At 36.6% G+C, this 23,875-nt stretch overlaps 1 long non-coding RNA gene across 1 annotated transcript in view; it reads right to left on the reverse strand.

Annotated features, from left to right (window-relative positions):
• LOC116230390 (uncharacterized) overlaps positions 1-23,875 on the reverse strand; it is a 107,669-nt gene that overhangs the window by 8,362 nt on the left and 75,432 nt on the right. The window contains exons 3-8 of the long non-coding RNA XR_016469151.1: positions 22,354-22,437; positions 21,553-21,691; positions 20,373-20,499; positions 4,699-4,850; positions 3,806-3,860; positions 80-210 (exon numbers count right to left, since the gene is read on the reverse strand). This is a non-coding gene — a long non-coding RNA (uncharacterized LOC116230390). The remainder of the gene's footprint in view (positions 1-79; positions 211-3,805; positions 3,861-4,698; positions 4,851-20,372; positions 20,500-21,552; positions 21,692-22,353; positions 22,438-23,875) is intronic.

The following is a 23,875-nucleotide window of genomic DNA, read 5'->3' on the forward strand; positions in this document are numbered from 1 at the left end:
CAACATATCTTCAGGTATCTTTAATCTCTTTCCTTGCACTCTGTTCTTCTATTGGGGAGTCAACTAAAGTCAGACTCACCTCATTGGCCCAGCACAGCAGCCTGCATTCAGAGGCAGAAAAAAATCCACATCTTTACACTGTTGACCTTATTGTTCTACAGACTGTTGATTGCAAGTCATCAAGTTTCAGCAGTTCAGATAGATCAACCTCTGGAAAAGAGAAGCAAAAAGAAGGAATTAGCTGATATACAGGATGAGGACACTGCTTCAACTCACTGACAAATGCCACTCAATTTTGCATCATATGAATGTGCCCAGGGTCATATGAATGTGCTGGGGCTGTGGGGCAGCAATAATTAGCACTTCCAGCTATTTGATTGCTGCTGAGCAATGGAGAAGGGAAGGCAGTGGGGGCAGGTGGAGCCCATGGAGGTGGGATGAGGCCATCCTGGATGGACACCGTCCAAGGCTTAAAAGTCCCTCCTTACAGGGGCAGGTGCCCAACAATTTGCTCAGCTCCAGCGCAGAGCAGAGGGAGCTGTTCTGAAAATTTTAAAGAAGAAAAATACCATTTGGCTAGAAGAAGGAATTTGCAAAATTTCATAAACACATCATGGGGATTTATTTAAATACTCTTTCAAAACTTGCATAACAAGGAAGTAGATGCAGATAATTTTTATGCATCTCACCAACACTACAAACAAGACCCATTTTTCAATCAGAGTATTGAAAATATGTTTCCTCCCTTGAGTTACACGTAGTCAAGATTGTCACAAGGGGATTTTTTAAAAAATTCCTAAAGCTGGGAATACTTAAGATAACTTTCAGCAGATTTCTGTCTACGTTTCACAGTTTTAAGTCTCCTTTCATAATTATGTTTAATGCAATCTCTGCAAAACAAATAAGATCACTCATTTCCCATAGGCTTTCACCCACTGCAATGGGCTCAAAGAAAGACAGTGGCACAGATAAAGCAGCTGAGAGTGTGTACAGCCATGTCCTTCAGCCAAGCAAACCCCAGAAAGTAAGACAGTGTGGTTTTTGTTGGTTCTTTACAGTTCATCATTCAGAGCTGTCACATTTCTCACCTCACAGAAAGAAAAGTCCCACTGGAGGACATCTAGCAGAGCTTTCTCCCCTTAACTAGCAGCCCTCTCCTATGCACACAAGCCACAGCCTAATGCAGATGCAAACATTTCTAACAGCTTTTCCTTAAAGTACCTGCTTTTCACTGGCTTGGCTATTTTTGATGTTGTTATACTTTTGAAATAAAACTTGAAATTCCACCTTTCATTCAAAAGGGGGTGGAAATTCCCTAGGAAATTGTTTCATATTCTTTAGGAATGTTTGCATTTTCACAAGAGTCAAAGAAACTAAACGTCTACTATTCTTAATAAATATTTAAATATTGCACACAGCAAGATAAGTGAAACATCAACATTGCAACATGGCACTGATTCAGGATGCACCACTGGATATCAGACTCGTCAGGCCTTTAGGACACAAGCTAGTCAGTGAACATCAAGTATATTTTTTTGATGAACTATTTGCAAATGAGATGTATTCCAAATGTTTGCTCATTTAATTAGAACATAAAAGATGATTTCCTTGGCTGGACCTTGCTTCTGACCCTTCTTGCCTCTGTGTGGTTTGTACAATTCTTGGCTAATGAGATATAGGATATGTACTAAACATTTACACATTAAAGGCATCCTTCATTCAGCATGAAGGTGTTGATACATCAAGGATACCTCAAACATGCTGAGATTCCAGCAACTTGTCAGACAAATTAGCACCTTACCAATCGGGGGTAAAATTGAGTTTCACATTTCTCCCTGGTGGGAAGAAAAAAATCAAAAATCACTGTAGTTTAATACTTTCTTTGTAAATATGAACACAGAAGGCCTTATAACCTCTGTAGTGTAAATTATAGCCCTCACTGACTATCTGATTTTTAATTCATTGGTATTAAGTGATCCTAAGCAGTTTATAGCAAATCTATTGTGTCATTCCTCTCTTAGGGCAGGCATTTTTCTTCTGTTAAGTCTATCTCTTTTACAAATATTTAAACTCCATATATCTATATATACCAAAATGGAAGGAAGTCTTAAATTTGTATGTTGCATTAACATTAACTACCAGTGGCTTTTAACTCAAACTCTAAGGGGTATGTGGAATTAAAGGACTGGATAGCAAGGAAACTATACGGTTTATTTTTTTTTCAGCCGACTAGTCCTGAAAATTAGTGGATAAAGATTAGGGTTAGGACTGGTGCATAAAGATGCAGATTGCTGGCACCCTGCATGAGACATTCAGAAAGCCAGAAAGACCTACTACCTGGTAATCCAGCCTAATAAAGTATCCCAATAGACTGAGAATAAGGGTGAAGTCAGCCACAGGTGCTATAGATGCTACAGCAGGAACCAGTGATCATCCAGAGCCTCTGAATCACCAGACATTACACAGCATGGACTGAGGAAACTACAACACGTGCTGCTACCTACTCAAGATTTGAGAAGGTTACTATCATAAACCTCAAAGATAGGAATTATTTTTGCATGCAATAGCTTTCTGCGACTTATGTAGCTGAAACATTTACCTCACTGTGAACTCATCACAAAAACACACGTTTTCCAAAATTGTGAGGTCAGCAAATGAAAACTTGTAACCTGTGCAGGAGGAGGCCAGAGCTTTCTATGGAGACCAGGTGTGTACCCACAAGTCATCTCTTATTTTTCCCTTGCCAACTTCCTCATTCTCAAATTCAGATATGTTTTTTTTAAATATGGAAAAGAAATAAGTAGAAAATCTTCCCAGTTGCAGCTGCTTGAAACTCTTTCAAAAATTCAGTAATTATCATCATGCTAATGGATTTTGCCATCAGCCTCTCTCTCTTTATCAATAAACCCTAGTATCTAAACAAAACACACATCCATCCCTGTTCCACAGGGATTGTGACTGTGATCCCACATCCTAACTTCTTATCTGGAGAAAACTGAAGATTAATTTTGTTATACTATATATATTTGTTCATCCTATATATTTGCATGGAACTTTAGAGCAAGGCTCCTACTCAGTAACATATGCTACTTATATTAAAACACTTGCACGCTTTTTCGCCTTAAGGTTAAAAATATCCAAAAGATATCACATTTGTAAATGCTTAAGAGAGAAAGAAATACTGGCTCCCGTGCACAGAGTGACACGATTTATAAATATGCGGTTAAAAAGAACTGATTTACAGACAAGATAGTGAATCCGTAACTAAGTGTTTTAGCATTTGACTAAAACAATAATGGCCAGCACTAATTGCATGTGGTCTGTTGCACAGCTACTGGAATCAAATAGTAAAGAGGATCACAGTTCCTTATTAGTTAGGACCACCTAGGGTGATGGAAAGCCTGAATGATCAAAGAGAAGACATTTTTATGCTGCCAATGTTGATATACTCTTGAGCTTTCCAGCACAATTTAAGATCCGGTATGAGCACTTGACACACTAACATAACATACTGGACAACAGACATGATAATAGACTACACAAGCTTTACTTGCTTGAAAAAGAAGTGAATAATATTCAGTACTATTTTCTTGTTCCCTATTGCATCGCTGAATAGTTCTCTATTATTATCAGAGTGGAATGACTTATTTTCACCTACTTGAATCAAACCTAGACTAGCTTTTGTTCCTAACACTGTATAATGAGAAATCCCATCACTGTTATCTAGTGATCATTGGATAGATGATGTAAAAAACAGACATTATTTATTTGTAGAAATACAAAATAATCCACTGTGATTACTTACCATTTGTAACTTGGTCATCCAGGACTATAGACTTGTTTCTGTCTTGGCTGAGTAGCTGAAATGTTTGGCAGAGAATAATTTAAAGTTTGTGCATTATTCAAGTGACTATAATTACCAAGAGAGATTATCATTTTTAAATTTATAACTGCACTTTGTTTATTGTTGTTCAGTCTCCTGCCTTCAATAGATCATGACTTTTTACAATTGTATAATTAAACAAAATCTACTTGAACCTTATGGTTCAAGTGAAAGAGGTTGAAAAGAAATCGGCGTTAAAAAACATGACTGTTAACTTTAAATTCTATTTTTACAAGATATCATCTATCACTAAAAAGCTATCATTAAAGCATAGCGGGAACCTAAGAGAGCTTTCATTTCATATAACAAAGAGACGTAAGAAGACAGACAGTTAACAGTGCTTCCAATAAGAGCAAGCTTTACTGAGCAGAGAGTATAGCAGTTGACCTTCTTGCTGTAATAGAGGTGTGGCAGAAAAAATACTGATTTCATCCTTGTATTATTATTTTACACACACTGAGAATGACTGCATACCTTCTGCTCTGCATTGATGCATTTATCAATGCGTGCTTATGGTCCAAATACATATGCATTTCAGACACTGAGCTACCCTCCATTCAAAGCAGTTTAGCATTTATCTCTGAAAGCTCTTCAGAACTCTTGACTTCAACACCTCCAGATTCTTCAAAATCAACTCTGAACCAACCCCATGCTTAAGGTTCAGTTTTCATTAGTTTTGGCTAGGAATGTTCTCTAATTACTAAGAGAGTTTTCTCAAGTTGCACTTTAGAAATTCATCTTTTTTTATACGCTGTAAAGTATTCATAAAAAGCTAAAAATTGTGGGAAAATTAGCATTGATGGATGTTTTCTTACCCTCCATCAGGAAATGATGTACTTGAAACTCATTACAGATCTTCATAGAAACTCTGCTGAATGTGCCTTGGGCTTTGTGCTGATCAGCACACACGGAGCTTACTGCATAATTCATCTCTCTTGTGTCACATTTAATGTATAACATGCATTTCCTGTTAATTATGAAAATAAAGATGCGTTCTTTCTTTCAGAAACATAATCATTAAATTACTGCAGAAATTAAGAAACACAGAGTTGTGTTTTACTCATTTTACATGAAACTTCTAAGTCAGTGCTATCTTTGGCTCTGAGAACTCAGCAAATGCACCTTGTTGCTCCTTCACATACCAGGCAGAGCCTCTCCACTGAAGCCTCACAGGGACAGGTGAGTTGGAACCCTGACATCCTTACGGCCATCAGGGCTACCTTCCTAAATGGAGCTGTGGAGCCCCTTAACTTTCTATCTTACAGGGAGTTTTGAATGTTTTTACATCTCTCAACATGGATGTCAGTGAAACATTGGCAACCTGTAACTCATTTTCCTCATTCAAGGTTGAAGATTATTCAGTAATGTTCTACTTCACTTCACCTATCCATCTTTGTAAGTCCATTCAGCCTCCCTTAGCAAAAGAATGAAGAAACAAAAATCCTACCTTAGCATCATACCCACACCAATATTTATTAAGTCACATCTTCTGCCACCTCAAAAGTTAGTAAAGTGTTGGAGCAAGAGAAGGAAAGCAATACTATGAACTTGAAAATTCACCATTCTTCTTTGGTGCAATGATGGTGAAGGAGGAGGCTCATCAGTACTACCTGGTACATTCAGTTCCCATATTTCACCAATACACTGATTATTCTCCTCTGGAGAAAGAATCCTATGCTGGGATTATTTGCTTTGAGGCTGGTGAAGGAACTGGGTCAATATTACTTTCATAGTTTACACTAGCATCAGGTCAATTTGGGGTTTTTAGAGATTTTTACTAACTACCAAGGCAAGGTTGAGTCAGATGCAACAGAATCAGAAATGCAATAGATGTAGTATATACATTTTAATTGTAATATTGTATTGCCTCTCTTGGAATACGCTAAACTATCACAACATGCAGATACCTAAATCATCGTCTGCATTTTCTCATCACAGGTATACAGTATCACTTTTGGAAATGCAAACACATGTAGACTGAAGCTTACCTCAAATGCTGTGTCTCTGTATGTCTTGTTTAATGGGGCCCTAGGAAATGTACTACTCCACACTGCTGAGGTGGCCCCAGAGCTCTCCCAAAATGCCTCTTAAATATCACTGGTATAAGCTATCACTCCTTCCTTTAAGGATAGTTGAAGAATGCTACTGCAGGATGTTTAAAAGGTGAAGATGTAACCCTCCGTTGAATTATGCAAGCAAATATGTAACAAATTATTAAAAGAAAAAAAAAATCATGAAATATTCTTTCATGAAATGCAGGGATTTACAGTCATCTGACAATAAATGCTTTTCCCATCATTTTAGCATTTCACCTCAGGACAAATTTGTGGTGTTTTTCAAGGTATTGAATCTTTTGTGTATCTTAAATGAGATTTAAGAAATAATTCTTTGTATTTTTTCATCTCTAGCTCTGTTTTGGAGCGCGTTACCTTGGCACAGCCCATTTCATAATTACATACTACACTTGTTACAGATTTCTTGCATAAAGCTTTTTTTTTTTTTTTTTTGCCATTAAAGAGATTTCTTTTTAGCACTTCTTATCCGTTGTTAGTTGGTTTACAACATCAGAAAAAAAGCTATGGAATAATTAAGACATATTCCAGGCTAGAAGTCCAGCTGTTTTAAACGTTAATCATTTTTCCTTCCAAGCTTAAAACCTTGCACTGTTGTATTTTTCACCCTCAGGTTTCTTTCACTCTTCAATGCAGTAAACAGTGGGACTGATATTTTTTAAAATGTATCTGTGCTGATCATTCGTGCTTTGAAATACTCTATTTTATTTGCCAGAATATCTTAGATTAGAGCTAAATTATTGATAGAAAGCCCTGACATAACATTTAGGACAAAAAAAAAAAGTTGTTATATTCAACTATATTGTATTATTTTCAGCTCATCTCATGAAAGAGTGGGATTTTTGCAGTTTTGATCCAAGAGCTTCAGAAATCTGACAAATTAAATTAAATCAAATTAACTGTACTCCTCCTTAGTTCTGCTGAAGAAAGACTCCACCAATACCCAAATTTAAGAGAAAAACGAAATCTCTCCTCTGTAGAAATAGGCAGCTCTCCTGACCCCTCCTTTTAAATTTAAGAATTCCTGGCCTACAGTGCTCTAAAAGTTACATATATATTGCAAATCTTCTACACAGTGAATGCTTGAGTGAGCTTTAAATACAGGTTAGTAGGAATGGTTCTCAAAATAATATTTCTTCAACATTGTACAAAATTTCTGTGCACTTCATGTGACTGAAAACAGACAAACTCAGGAGATCTATCCAGACCCCAAACAGCTCCATGCAAAAATGCTCCATTTTCCTAAGAATCTTTGCATTCTTTTGGCTCCAATTTAAATTTGCTATTAACAACAATTACTGAAATGAACAAAAACACACAATCTGATTCCGAACCTATCCAAGGTTTACCTTCTGTGTTTTCATGGAAACAAATATCCATAAGAATAATGGTGCTGGGTCAGACTGCAAGGGTAGATAGTTTAGAGCTGAGTTCAGAGCTGACCAGCAGTTGATCACCGTGGAAATATCTATGACAAGGCCTATTCTTTGGTCAAATGAACAAAGAATCAAAACTATCCCAACTACCAAAGACAGCTGACAATCATTTGCTTCACCTAACCAGAGAACACTACTAAGACTCTTCATGCAAGTTTTTTGCTCAATTTATTTTACAGGATTTTCTAAAAGAAGCATTTCTTCTGCCATTCTCTTGAAAAAAAAATTGCCAAATTTTCCTGACTCATTATAGGGCACTTCTCCTTAATACACATATTGGCTTTCATATGTTAGAAAACAGGTGGGCTTCTGTGTGAGTGCTTTGCAGAACATGAAGTAAGGCAAACCTTCTCACAGATCACTAGCACCTCACCTTGAATTTAGAGACTCCTCAAAGGCAAATCCCAGCATTTAATTTACTTGCTTTGCCTCCACATTAGGGTTACAATGCCTACATGCTTCTCTTTTGAAAAGAAGAAATGACTTGGAGGAAGATCAGAAAAGGAAGCTGTGTTAGATATGGGAGTCCTTGCCTTGGCAAATGGTCTGTCCATCAGAAAAGCATTAAGCAAGTCTTTCAGAGCCATTTATTCAAGAGAGATGTACCACCAAAGGGTGATTTAGAAGAGTTGGATTAGAGGAATCCCAACTTCAGTATCATAATAAATAACCAGAATCTGATGCCTCTTGTGCCAGATTCGTTCTTCCTTTTGGAACAGCACATCACTGTGCATCATGGAAATGAAACAGCAGATGTTTCCAAAGATAGAGCAAGACTCACTGTGCTTGTCAGCTGTCTTCCTGGACTGCAGGCAGACATTGTAATTGTAGGCAGAAAGCCACTTCTAAAATACCTTGCAAAATTTGGGAAGAGATCTAAAATGTTAAATAATGAGGATATTCCAAATATTTGTAGCTGATATTTGAAAAGCAAACAGTGCAGGAGGTAATGTCATTCCTCCAGCGAGACTGTTCAACTGAATCCTTGTACAGAGTCCAGCTGAATGTCTGCAGAAGAATTTGACACTAACTTCTACGGTAGTCATTCAGTGGGTGCGAGCTGATGAAAGATATGGGGCTCTCAGAGTAAGAATCCTGTTGAAAACCTGTGGCAGCTTTAAAAGCAAAACCAGGTAACGGTTTCCAAAAAGGAACAAAATATAACATGAACTTGATACTCCTTTCAGTTTATAGTTAATCTTTAATCCATGAACCTACCCACAAAACAGCTCCTAGTTGTTTTTCATTGCATATCTTGATGGAACAGAGAAAGCATTTGGCAATATATGCGCTTTCACTACATTAGAAATAGCTGAGCAATTTGGAAATGGTGGACAGAATGTAAGAGCTTGCTGCTTAGGACTATCTGTCTTCAGCCGTATCCTGTGTATCAGATTATTGTTTGTTCAGTTAGGAGGTTTTCAGATTAAAGATGCACAGAGAACAAATTATTTAAATTAAGATTCATGGTGCAGTTACAGGGAGAAATAATACTGGAATTACAAAGGGACTGAGCCTCACAGTTTGCACTGCAACAAAATTCAAGATTCTCAGGATTTCCAAAACATATGCCTTTTTGGCTCCCCAAGTTACTTTTTTCACTAGCTCTGAAGTCAAATGAAAATCTCATTATTCCAATTCAAGGAAGGTAGCACCATGAATTTTCAGCAGGGCAAGAGCCACCATGGGGTATCGCTTACTGAATGACAGAGCATATTGAGATACTGTCACTATTGGGAACAGACTTCAGAGTGGTCTTGTGTAAAGGGTGAAAAGACAAGGCAAACCCAGGGTAGCTGTAACTGCAAAATGTCAATTTCTTATTGCCATTGTGTCATTTCTCAGACAGACTATACTGCAAAATACAATAAGCTTTGGGACTCTCAGGATGACAAAGTTTCACTTAAACATGAAGAAAGCACACACTATGTTGTGAAGGACCATAATCTCTTGTCATTTACAAATATGCTTGCTCAAGTAGCCCCCTTTCACTGACGTTACAGCTATTCCCTCTTTTTCGTAACAGTATTTGTTAAATTTTAACTGCAATGTTGGAAACAGGAAAGGTTTTTGTTGTTCTTGGTTTTGTTATCATCCCACAATGAAGATTTAGCATTTATTTAAATGAGATGACCCAGTATATTCAGTTCAGCTGCTAGATTGACTGTCACTGAGTTGTCAAATGCCAGTTATGAATAGTACACAGAAGGAGAACAAGTTGACCTTGAACTCACTAAATGTTTTATGAATAGTACCCATTTCCAGAAAAATATGAATATGTTTTCCAGATTTGCTCTTTTTGCTTTCCTTAAGGCTGTTCTCAGTAACAAATGCCTTTCATCTTACTGAGAGGCTTGTTACACAGAAGGTTTGGGAAGGGTAGAACAACATTTTAATGATGAATTTAATGCTTGTGGATTGTAAAGGATTGATTATATTGTAGGCTGAATTCCTGGACCTCGCCAAAGGCTATGGAGAATATTGTAGCAATAATGCTAACATTACTTCCTAACACTTGTCAAATTCAGTTATATTATTTCCCATTATTGGAATGATTTGATCTTGGCAACTATTCCATCTTCTTAATTAGCATTTTTATTCTTAAGAAAATAAGAGTAGATAATGCTATTTCAATAGAATAAATGAAAGCAAATATAGTTTTGATCTGTCTAACTCATACAACCCCTACACATTATTTCCAAACATCAGAACATGACCTTAGCGCCTCCAGCTGGTGCTGGAAACAAGGAATTCTCATGCATATGCCAGAGAAGATTGCAGGAAAATGGGGTGGTTAGTACTATATGATCCAGGTCACAGGATTCGGTTTGTAACCAACAGGAGCACTCTAAATAGAATTAATTCAGGACACTTGTGTTCAGCACTAGATTTTGATCAAACACTTCAGAAGTAAAAAATAGCAGCTAATTTACTCTGACATGAAATATATTGGTTCCTTTTCAAATACACTGGTTCCTTTTCAGAAGGTACTTTCAGCTCTTTCAGAATTTGTGGACAAAGTGGTTCCTAGCTAATATATATTTTTAAATGCTTTTTAGAAAGCCTCTTGCATAAGAGTTCATAGCAAAAGCTTCTGCTACTGATTTAAGAGCACAATAAGGTTTAATAAGAAGGATATACTTGAGTTCATGGATTGCTTGTTTTCTGCTTTACTTTATTCACCATAATCCTTACCTCCTCTTAGAAAACAAACAAAAACAAATACAAAAAAAAAAAAAAAAAACAACCCCAAAAAACAACAACCAAACAGTAAAAAAGGCAGTGGCCACTATTGATCTCTACCCCAAAGTAGGTCCCCTTGATCTGGATTGAACCTGTCTCTGTCAGTAAGTTTTTCGAGGAGACCGTGCTATTTAAAATGTTTCACAGGGCATCTAGTTATTTGTTCATTTGTTAGGAATGGTGGAAGAGACTATAATAGACAAGCAGCCTCAGCTGGCTGCTGGACGTAAGACTAGATCTACTCATGTCACAAAGACAGAATATACTTTCTGTGCACTGTGGAAAATAGTTCTCTGATACATCTTGACCCAAGACTTATTAAAAAAACTATTACTGATATAAATTGAAATTCAAGATGCCCTTTGGAATTTCACCACAAATATTTTTTCTCTAATGCTGGTTTTGATATTATGAACAAGGGGTGAGTGGTACAGGCTGCAGAACAGTATATGCATGGCAGTTACCCATCCTACCCCACAAGATCAATCTTATAGATGAATGTAAAAGGAAATATGTTTTCCTGCAGAGCACAACTCCTGTCATCTATACCATATATTTAAGTACATTTGGCAAAAGGACAGAGACTCTCATTATAATCTTTTTTTATCTAATGAAAACTATCTTTGTAGTTTTTAAGGCACTTCATCTAAAGGATAGCTTTGATGTACACAAATAGTAGAAAAGAATGTGAGGTGCCAAGTGTAGTCCTGACTGCCCTATGTCACTAGTAATATCAAGGATCACTAATGTCACTTAGAGAGGCATTCAGAGCGCTTATCCTACATAAGACATGGTGAGAAGAAACCCTAGACCTGTTCCTTTTCTTCTGACACACTTACAAGACAAACACATGCATCATTAAAAATAACATAGCTCTGCTCTGATATGTTTCCCTCCCATGTGTCCAACTTAAAAATATGCCTCAGTTCACAGTGTTATGCTTATTAAGATATAATATTACCACTCTGCAATGAGCCACTTCAGAGGACGCAGCAGGGAAGCTGGATCCCATTGTGCTGAAGAGGGCAACCCCTTCAAGTCCAGTACTGGAGCAAACCATTCTCCTCTTGCAACACTCTCGTCTTGGAGCTTTTTTTTTTTTTTTTTTTTTTTTGCCTCTCTTTTTGTCATTTTATTATTTTCTTGAGTCATGCTGGTTCCACCTCTGAAAAGCTGTAGTGACATAATTAACAATCCCAGCAGTTTCTAGGGGCGCTAGAAAGTCGTGTATTACATTTTCTTTTCTCTGCAGAGGTCACTGAGCATCCAGCCTGATTTCAGCACACATTGTTGTGGAGAGCTTTTAATGCTAATTTGTTACCTTTATTTAAAATAGGCTGCTGATGGGGTGAGAACCACCATGCTGCCTTAACTTATTATTTTGATCTTGCTTTATTCCCACAGTAAAATCGGATCACAGGTTGCAAATGTGCTGTTATTCATATCTTAACAAACAATAGGGGCAACCTCGATCCTAACTGTAAGTGGAGGCTGAGGGTATGGAAATGATGTAGGGTTTTGTTTTCTTCTTTTTTGGTTCATCTATATAAAGGAACTCACATGTGTCACTGACTTTTTTTATTTTTTTTTTTTTTGCATTGAAAATGATACATCAAAATGTTGTTATAAATAATACAGAATGTCACTGAACATGTGGGGCCATAACCAAACCTTGCAGTTGAAACAATAAAAAGGTTGACGTGATTAGAAATATGATTCCAGAAGAAGTAGATTGGAAAACTATTCTGTTTGCATCTCAGTAACAGAGACGTTTTACTTGGGTTTGTCAGCTGTTTTTTTTTTTAATGAATATGGCACAGTACACCCTGGGCTGGTGATGAAGGGCTGGCAGTTTTTCCCAGAAGGTTAGCTAGTCAGTTTCCTCACACTAAAATTACCAGTGAACAGCCTGACCCCTGGGGTTGGATTACTGTCGTGATGGTGCCTCTGATTGCTTCCAATATTTAGCACTTATGCGTGCATTAGCTCATCTTAATTGTTTTCCTTCAAAACATCAGCAGAAAAGCAATTCGATAAATTTGGTTTTAAAGTATCACAGGTTTTTGTGGCACTTTTAAAACCTTTATGCTTCTGTAAATTAAAGGGTACGTACAAACTTTCTGCTCTGATAAAATTTATCACAAATTAAGAACATTTATTGACTTTTTATAAACAAAACATTGCTTTTCTTACTTCCAGCCTAAATTACTATTATCACTGAGGGCCTTCATTCAGCAATGACCATTTATGATGGAAGAACTTCCATTAAGAAATAGAGCGGCCGAAGATTTGGCCTGAGCATTTTTTCACTGCTTACCACATCCCACTTCCCATCTCAGAAGAGCAATGCCTTCACATCCAGTCTCTATGTGAACCATGTGAACCACATTTTGAAACAACCATGTTTTCTAAAATTGTCTCTTCACTCCATAACCATTGGTAACACAATGCAGATCTCATACATGCACTCCAACACCAACATATTGATGTTTCTTCAAATCTGTACTACAAATTTCTGTCTGCATCAAGTCCCTTTACTTTGGACACGCACATAAAGTCTTTTGGGTCTGCCCCAGTGGGGATTCACACGAGGAATTTTTAGGTCAATTCATGAGCTAGGATAAGAAGGTTCACGATGCAGGGCAGGACAGCCCAAGGTCTCATGCATATTAAATGGTTTTATTCTCACGAAAAAGTAAACATCAGCTCAGGCATAATTGAGAACGGTTCAACTCTGCAAAGTCAATATTCATTCTGGAGACTGGACCACAATAAGAAAGTAAAAAGGTTTGTTCTCCCCCAGAATAACAGGGTTGTCTCTTAAGAGCCAAAACCAAAAGAGATCCTTCCTCTGCACTCAACCTCAAGTACAGCAGTACCCAGCAGATCCACACTGGGCATGCCAGCATGTCACTGCATCTACAAAATACTGTTAGCATATTTTGCAAGTCCAACAGACAGACTAGTCCAAAATAATAAACTTGTAAGATCAAAAGGGAAAGTTTTCAGATGAGATTTAAGAACAGAAATTAAAAAGAGCCAATGTCTTCTTGAAATAAGAAGGAACAAGAAAAGAAGAGGCTGTGATTTGGACGGTACCAATGCCATTGGCAGCAGACAAGACATCTGGAAAACCACGATGAACATGAAAGGGTGGTTCGGTGTTGCGTGTTTTGTTTTTTTGAAGTGCTGAAAGTATTATTAAAGATATGACAAAAGAGAACAAATGCATCATAATAGTCTCACACTTTGAGAAAATATCCAGAGTTCCATAGGCTGACAGAAGAAAGATATTCAGAAAGTCCAGAGGGATGAAATTACATCCATCATATAAGGAAGCAGTGAGGTTGTAACTGAAAATCTGAAGAAAGGCAAGGACTGAGTGTAAGAGATGTGCATCAGCAGTATGTTGCTGCTGTGCGAGTGCTCGGCAAGAAAGGTGCAAAAGTAAACAAGAAGACAACTGAAAAGTCCAAGAATGCAATTTCAGATTATTCTTACTTGCAGAATATGATGGTTAAATAAGACTCTTATGTAAGGAGTACTTAGGCCTTCTCTCTTTTATCAGCAGAACCATATTGCTTTATAATCATTTAAAAATGCCACGTTCGAATGAAATGTATTATAAGGATGGAAAAGTCATTTTACAGGATATTTGCACACCTAACCAAACATTTTCTCTGTAATGTCTGCAAGTTCCACAAAAGGCCCTAAACATTTTATTGTCTTTAAATGATCACAAATAGATCACAAATGATCAATAAGTAACTTTTCCAAAACTCTCTAAATACCAGCAGAGTTTTTGCCCTAACTTTTATATGCTTTTTGTCCAGAAATATACGTAGATTTCTGGTCCAAGCTAGATTTGATTACTAAAGATGCCAGGATTTACATTTTCTCAAAAACAGACATCTAGTATTGTGTTTAAATATGACTGACATGTGTTTTATGAAAATCATAGAATCACCAAGGTTGGAAAAGACCTCTAAGATCATCCAGTCCAGCCGTCCACCTATTACCAATATTTCTCACTAAATCACTTCCCTCAGTACAGCATCTAAACATTCCTTGAACACCTCCAGGGTTGGTGATTTCACCATCTCCCTCGGCAGCCAGTTCCAGTGCCTGACTACTAAAAACATTATCCCATTTTATAAAGGATTCAGTTGTCTCCAAAGTGTATACAAAGTTACATTAGCATATGCGTGTTCCTCATTTTATTTCTGAGATTTTTAAAAAAAGCTGTGTACCAGATACCCATCATACGGACATATGAAGATCATTCCAACTCTTAATTGTTCTTAATTAACCTGTGTCTAGAGAAGTTGAAAAATATAAAATACATGAAGTTTGAGCAAAGTCTAGAGAATTGGAGGGATAATGGAAGGCAGAGGGTATGGAAAAACGTTATTTTCTACTTCTCACTAGCAAAAGTCCTGATAAACTTTGGATGTTTGCTTACATTCCTCAGACATGCCCTCTTGTCTAACATTGTGAGTATTCAGTAAACACAAGCAGTGATATGACAGACACCTATTCAGCTTTCTAATTATGTAAGTACAAATACCGACAATTTGTTTTTTAGCAATTTCTAACAGTAGAATTGAATCTGATAAGAAAGGGAAAAGGTGAATTTTTATACAGTAATTACTTCAAGAAGCAGGGAAGTAGAATTAAGCAGAAATGTTTGTGATTTTTAAGGCAAACCAGCTGTCCATTTGAAAGAAAGCTATAAAAACAAGTGACTAATAGAGATGGAAGTGATTTTTTTTCCTCAGAGCAATTAAAACTTTGGGTTTTTCTTTTTCTTTTTTTTTTTGTTCATTTTCTTAGGAGACAGACAGTAAAACAAAACAAAACAAAACAAAACAAAACAAAAAAAACCCCTTCATATCAAAGATTTTGTTTTCATATAATTGAAATGAATGCATGAGGCAGCTTCTAAGACAGATCGAGGAATGGATTAAGAGCATATTCTAGTCAAAAATGAGGAGAAATGAAACCAGGAACTTGGTGTGCCCTCTTCCTTCTTGTACTGATAGTTCCTTGGCACACTGATATACGTGCACCTACAGCTGCCTACCCCAGTTGGCCCACAATGGCTGCCTTGACACAAAGATTCACTTGGCAGGTGTTTACTTGCATCACCTTCAGGACCCCAGTGAGTTACCTTGACTGAAAGTCAAGCCAAAAAGATTCAGTGTTTGCCCCCTTCAGGTCCTGTTCTGTCTCCTCAGCAGCAAACTACTGCACTCAGATCAAAAATCAATTTAGTTGCAAGGTCATATGGAAATACCTCACAGCACAAAAAAACTCAAGTCTCCGTCTTTCTGGAGGTCTTTGGATAAGTAGGCAATTGACCACCTAAAAGCTCTGGCCATACTTCACATGCAAAGAACTTCATGTCCAACTCCTGTACAGTCAGTGTAATCAATCAAACTCAGGACACAATCTCTGCTGCCACTCCAGCTATTTTTTTCTCACTGTGTTTGCTGCAGTTCACTAGTAAATTACAACAATTTGTACTAGAAAACCATTGAATAACAGTCTTCCCTTATTTACAGACAAAACAGTTCATATGATGTCAGAAGGGGAAAAAAAGAGTTCTGTAGTTCTGTTTATTGAGGTTTTTACCATTTGTATTGCTTGTATTGAGTTGGAAGGTTGGTTTGCAGGGGGATAGGGTTCTTCCTTCCCCCACATCCCTGTTGGTGAGTTGCCTTATTTCTTTATTTCCTAAATAATTTATGAATAACTGTGAGGACTTACGGTACTGCTCAATTATAATTTGTCATAACAAAATCACATAATGCAGCACAGGCAAAAATTTAACTGCATTCTAACTGGAGCCCTCATAGCCTTAAAAACATAAGCAGAGGAGTTAGTTTCACTTGCAAATATGGGCTACAGACATAATAAGTGGCCCTGTGATGAGCTATCGTCAAGGGGAAGGCCTACCAGATAGAAGACATGAAACAGAAATGTTTTTTATTTCTGCAATCAATACAAAGTGAGCTGGCAATCCTGCATGAAAAACTTTACAAAGAACTTTTTCACAGAGATTAGAGACTTTTTCTTGGGACATACCACCTGGGAATTGTGATCATTGTTCCTACCACAGTTGTATAACTTTAACATCCCACAGAGCTGACACTTTGACACTAACAACTGTGCAGGGAGTAAAACAGATTTACAAGTGGCAGTGACCTTTTCATCAAGGGAAGTAAAGTAGACTTGAATCCACCATACCCCCGACTCACAGTCCTGACAACATCATTCAACATACAGTAGAAAAAGCACTTCAGCAAAAGTTTATGAAAGTGACATTGACACAGCACAGTACGATAAATTGATCCCAACAACACGCCATGAGTTTTAAGTAGCATCTCTATTTTATTACTTTTTTTTTTCAGAGAGATTAGACACGTTTGCTGCTTAAATACTTTAGTGTCATTTGTTATTCAGAGATGACAAAATGCTGTGGTATCAACACCTTTTTAGTTATGAACAGGTAATTATTTTGACCACCTTTCTAACAGCAAAAAAAATAAATAAATAAACAAATAAATAAATAGCAACAATCTATAACTGAGTGTTCCTACCATCTTTTCTTTCTCATCTTAGAGCCACATACTTCTGTGCTGCATGCACAGGCCTTATTCTCTACCTTGGATCTTGTTACCCTAGCAACTAATAGCCAAGCTGGTTTAAAAAAAAAACAGAGGTGGCCTCTCTGATTTTTAAAGGAAATTGACTACTTTAAATCCAGTGAACGCCTGTTTTAATTGCACTGTTCCTGGTTGTGAATCTCTCTCTGCATTTTTCCAGAGAAAACAGCAGTTTAATTCAGCTCTGCAGTTCGCTGCATAGAAGCAGTAAAGCAAAACTTCTCCTGCTGGAAACTTAAGCATAGATGATTTATTTTTAGGTATCTAAAAGCCAAAAATTAGGCCTCCATTTTCTCATTCAAACTCTTTGTAATTTCCTTATGATATAAAGGCTATGATTTTAAGCTTCTGTAAGAGTAGGAACAGTTTACTGAGAACCATTACACAACTACAACTTATAATGGTACTTCACCTCAAGAAGAAAGAAAATTGTTGGACAAATTTATGGTAGAGCAAATTTTCCCTATTGATCAAGCCCTAGAGGGGCATTAACAACACTTAAAGGAACAAACTGTAGAAGATGGCATAACTGACACGTATAAAAAGTCAACAAGAGAACTGAGAAGTGCTAGTAGGAAATGGAACACTTTAACATTACATCCCGGTCATACCAAGGTCCATTGGCTATGTACTCATTCCAGATAATTAATTTACAACACATTAAACCTCTGTGTGAAGAAGGAAGTTATGCATCAGTTGTGTAGGAATATAAAGTGTTATTGATTTAAGATTTCTACTGTATCCTGCAGTGACAGAAAGAAACAATCTAGTTGCATTTTAAAGACAAAAAAACCTTTTCTGAAGGACACGTTTGCTAAATAAGTGCACTTTACACTACATTTAACTGAAGTATTGTTGACATCCTAAAATAAACATTGTTAAGAAAGAAACCCTCAGCATAATTAGGAGATTGTGGCATGACTGGATAGTATTGGCATTCACTCTAAGAATCAAATGCTTGGAGGTGATAACGCTCTCTTTTACAGTAACAGTTTAAAATAGAAAAACACATTGACAAATATTATTTAATGAATAAAATATGAGTGATCCTATACCATTAATACACTACAATTCCTAACAAGAGTCACGCGCCTTTTCCTTACAGGGGCATTGTGCACATAACATGAAGGGAAGGAAATAGTTGCAGACTGGCGAAGTGTTAAGATATGAACATCATGGCCAGTTCCATTTATAGAGTCTTTTTCTGTAATTAAATGACAATTTTCGTATCATAACTCAGAAAATTCAAATTTGAAGGCTGGTTAGCATTTCTCACTGCAGTTCAGCTTCTTGGGACCATGGGACAATAAGAACGTCTGCCCCGTATTACAACTTTCAGCAAAGATCTACTAACAAGATCATTTAAGACTTGCAGCAGTTAAAAAGAGATTTTAATCTGCCTACATGCAATACACTCCCAATTGCAAGAATATTCCATTTCAAGCAAGCAATAACAGCAGAGAAAACATAAAGGTATCTGTATTGGAATTCAGGCTGAACTACACTGATCTCACAATAGAGAGGGAAGTGTTAATGTTCTGGTAGAAAGTTAGATTGTGTCTGGGATTTGGTACAAAATACCGAGAAAGAGGCTGTGAAAGATCTAAAACGAAGCCTAGAATTCTGCAAAGGGAAATTACTCTAGCAATATAGGAACACTGAAAAGAAAACTTTACAATATACAAGTACTACAAAACTCATAGCAAAGTGTAAAATTCTGGACTATAAGAACAGGACAGTGCACAAATCCTGGAAATGAACTCACGCATAGAAGCACATAATATGAATGAAGAAGATCTCTAGCATGCAGAAGATTTAAGAATTGCCATTTACAATTCACTGCAAGAGACTGTGTGCGCTTGCAAGCATACACGGTATGAGCAAAGTAAATGACAACATAAGATCCTTTTGTAGAAGTCTAGCACAAAGCCTCAGAATGTAAAGAAGTAAAAGCCACGAGTAGACAAAAAAAAATGGCAGCAACAGAGATACCAGAGCTGGAAGTGCACACATTAAGAGGAAAGCAACTCAGAAAAAAACTAATTAATTTTAAAAAACTTTTTTTTTTCTCCAGTTTTAAACTTGACTATTTATGAAGAAATGTGTGGTGGTTTCTCTCAATGCTACAGTCAAAACTGAAGTCAAGTGCATTATTCATCATGGGTACTAATAAAAAATTTAATGTCAGTGCTCTCCAAGAGTGAAGGGAGCCTTTGGCCTCAGTCTACATCTATGAAGAGTTATGTATCTTATTTATGGAAAGCTTATGTTAACTGAACTGTCTATAAACTATTTACTGCCATTCCCAATAGGAATCTGATAAGCATCTTTATCTTACTGCCTCCTGAAACTTCATAATTATTTCTTAACTAAGAATGGTTAATTTACAAAACAAATATAAATCTAAGTAAAATTTGTTGCCTGCACATGCATGTATTGAAGCCTTTGATACAGGCACTGCATGCAGAATAAGGGACACATTTCTATATGATGTCTACCCATTCTTTAACCATTTCTGCTCTCAGACTAGGACTACAAATAACAGAGGAACATCAGGGTATTAGCCTAGGTTGGTGCACTCTCCACTTTCCTGTGAGAACCCTGTATAAAGATCCTCCACTTAGGCCAAAGGGCACTTGTAAGTCCATTTTCATAAGCGACAATGACCACAGATTCACAAAACATCATATGTGACCAGCAGTAAGTTGCAGCTTTTGCGTGGTCTGACAAAGCCTTTCCACAAAGAACTGTATCTTTCTCTAATCTTAAACTCACACTGTCCAATCACTGTGACGGAAACAATTACAGCAATCAAAAACCAGTGCTGGCAGTTCCGTGGTGGGAAAAATGATCTATACAGCATACATGCAGCTGTACACACAGCAATAAGATGGAAAGCCCTGGTCAGTCTAAGAACAGAAAGAGCAACCCTTGTGAAAGATCCCTGCATTTTCTTAAAAATCTCATTTTCAGTAAAACTGGTGCAGGCTAAATGGGAAAAAAGGGGTCATTTTACAGTAACTGCTGGTCCCAGAGTCATGACTCTAACTCAGTGATGCAGGAAACTTACCTCACAGAAGTCTTGCCGGCCCAAGATAGTAATTTCTCAAGTAGGCAAAGCCATCGTGTATTCTGCTCTGTGGACACTGAGACATCCACATCCATTTTCTTCTTTAGCAACTACATCATTATTCATCCTGAGAGAATATGATTCATTATTTAAGGAATTTTGATTTCAGTTAGATATTTTGCTTAAATCACCTATTTTTCTTCTTAAAAGTTAAAATATTTGGCATTAGAACTTGAAAAATAGCAGGCAACAATAATTATCATTTTGTAAAAGAATTCAAGTAAAATTTAACATCTCTGCATCCCTCTTTAAAACTGTATTGAAATGAGCACTTTTTTTTCTTCTCATTTTTTAATAAAAATACCTTATGTCTTTTGAGAACTCATCAGTCCATATAAGTACACTACAATATATACAGTACACTACAGTGTAGGTTTCATTAAGTATCTGAAATGATGTGTCAGTATTTCCCTGGAACTGCATTTTGGAAGTACTGTATTTTGGAAAAACGCACATACACAACTCTTCCTTCTCTATCATTTTACAGTGAAACAAACTATGAGAAATAAAAAGAGCATTCTTAATTCAGGTTATAGGTTTAAATGTACCAACCTTAACTATCTGCAGCTTTAACAGATAAAATGGACAAAGGACAGTAGGAAAAGCAAAATAGATTTCCTGTGGGGATGCATTGCTTTAGTCACTTCTGGTCTCACCAGAAGAAGAGTGTATGCTCACTTATATATCACCCATCTGACAACACTGCTTCCCCCATCTGTATCAGAGCTGCATGTCACTTAATAGCTTGCTCAATTATGAGAAAGTGTTAATAAGTAACCTGGGCTTGTTCACTCTTCACTAAATTATAATCAAGAGTTGATTCTAGGTTTTATGATTGTTTTTCTCACAGAACGTGTCAAACAAAGATTTCATGTTTTGTGCACCTTCACGGATAATTACACTACTATGCTATTCCTGTTACCACATCTAAAGAACTGTTCTTCTTTTCCTTAACTTGTAAGTCAAGATATGGTCTCACAAAATATTTCGTTGTTATGAAGTACTTTTTGCCAATAACGTGGTACTATCAGCCAGATAAGAATTTGGAGATTTCCTTGGCAAACACGATGGTGTGTCGAAGAAGGTACTGATCTGCAACACCCAGACACAAATCACTTACCTGCTGTTAGGGGACGTGTTAGCTCCCTCATGCTTGCACACCTTCGTTTGCTGTATGCTATGGTAACCACCACACATCTCACATCATAAGCTTCCACCACACCAAGCTGACTCACAGCAGCTGGACAATTGCACGTGCCCTACAAGAAAAAAAGTCCGGTAAAGAAACCTGGTCCAGGGAAACAGAGTGAGAGACCCAAGCTGTTAGTCAGGTAAGAGAGTACAACTATGGAAAAATATGTATGTGAGGCTTAATTATGGTTAAGAACAGTCTGAAAATGAAAGTTGTAATTTCAGTTAAATATAACAATGTTTATTTCTGCTTATTCCCCAAGGTGTTTTCTTTCCCCACTTTTCACTGAGAACAAAAAAATACCTACGTTACAATGTTAGGATTTTTATGTGATTAAATTTCAGTTTTACTATTGTTTATTGAGTGTTTCTTGTCACACTGTCATGGATCATGAGCATCTGACTCACCAGACCAGGTACATTACTGGTGTGCTGCTGTATCTGTCCTATAGATACATATCTATATGTAAATGGTGTATCTTTGAATGAATACCTTTTACATGAATGAGTGCATCACAAAAGGATAGGATTATTTTTACATTCCTGGCAATAAGTATCTTGCTGTACTTTCAAAAAAAACCACTTTTCTGAAAGAGTTTTGTGTATAGTAACTGCAGCAAACTTTCAAACCAAACTGTACCAAGAATGTAAAGTGAAGGCAGATAATAGGCATTGGTTTCTTTTTTTTCTTTTCTTTTTTTTTTTTTTTTAACTATTCACCCATACTTACCATGTCTCTCTCTAGAATCCATGGATCATTATTCTTTGTAGCTCTTTTTTCTTCAGTGTAAGACTATGGGATGAAGTCCACATTCTGAAATTACACACAAATATGTTATAAAAAATGGAGTGTTTGAAATCAATTCTAATGTTAAATGCAAAGGACATTCTGGGCTCATTAAGTAAAAATATCTCATTTAATGAGCAGGAAAGCACTGGAGCACACTGAACCCTGACACAAAGCAAATTATTTAAGTGATAAATTATATTTTATGGGGAATGTAAAAGTTAATAATACTCAGGGGTAAGGTAATAAATGCAGAGGTGTAACTAACTTCATTGACTGCTTTACTTACAAACATGCCATATGTACCTGGCTACTTGAAATAGCAATAAAAAGAATTGGCAAACTCACGGAACCAAAGATTCACGTAGAGACCTTTGTAGCATTCTTTTCCAGTAGTCAATCTGCATTTTATTCTTTTCAAACTCATTATTCTCCTCCCTTTCTCACTTTAGGATATATACCTCCGGTCTTTGCTTTTCACTTTCTGTCAAATATTTGATTTTGCGTTCATTAAAACTGAAACCTTCTTATCTACCAGAGAGGCTAATAAAATGAGTGCTCATTTACCTGAAATGATGCCCTAGAAGTGACCTGAAACTTTACTTGAAGAGAACCAATCTATGCTGAAAGAAAACAGCAGATCAACTGTTAATCCTCTGCCTTTCCAGTACATACAAGTTCAGTGGATGAATCTCCTAAAGTTATTGTTCAGTGAGATCAGTGCAGCGGATGAACTCACTGAGGATACACACACATGTCTGTACAATAGAATAAGAGTCTCTAGTATGAACTCAATTATCAGAGTGAAAACTCTTTCACTATATCTTTAATTGTGCAAAGGTATATATTAAATAGAAATCAATTAAGGAAGAGTATCAAAATTATTTCCTATTACTATTTCCTTAATCTTAGAAATGAAATTTGCATTACTATCTTTATACTTTTTCCAACTACATTTATATATTTACATTTCCAGGCCAACAGCTAGTGTTTTAATCTCATGGATACATCCAGGAAATGAATATGAAGCCAATGCACTGGATTTGTACAGCTTGTATATGGATAGGATGGTCACTCACACAGCACAAGTATCATGTTTGCCAAAACCTTCAACAGACTTGTTATACAGAATTAATCAATTTAATCGTGAAAATATTATTTCAATTATTTTCTCGGAACAAGAATTCATACTCAATCCGAAACAGTTGACTTCACCTTAGCTTTCTATTTACTTTTCATCTTTAAACAGCCACGTGATAGTAGTCAATTGTCTTGAAAGCACTTGAACAAGTTCAATACATCACTTTGAATGCGTAAAGTCAAACTATATACAAAGCAAAAAAAGTGCTTCTGACTAGATGCAGTATAAAATAAGCCAGTAGGAAAAAGGATCATTCAAAAAGATAAAAATCTCTAATTCAAACTCTTCATTAAGATCTAAAAAGCAACACAGTTTATACATGTT

The sequence above is a fragment of the Phasianus colchicus genome, chromosome 9, assembly GCF_987193195.1.
Source record: "Phasianus colchicus chromosome 9, bPhaCol1.hap1.1, whole genome shotgun sequence".
Taxonomy (NCBI): Eukaryota; Metazoa; Chordata; class Aves; order Galliformes; family Phasianidae; genus Phasianus; species Phasianus colchicus.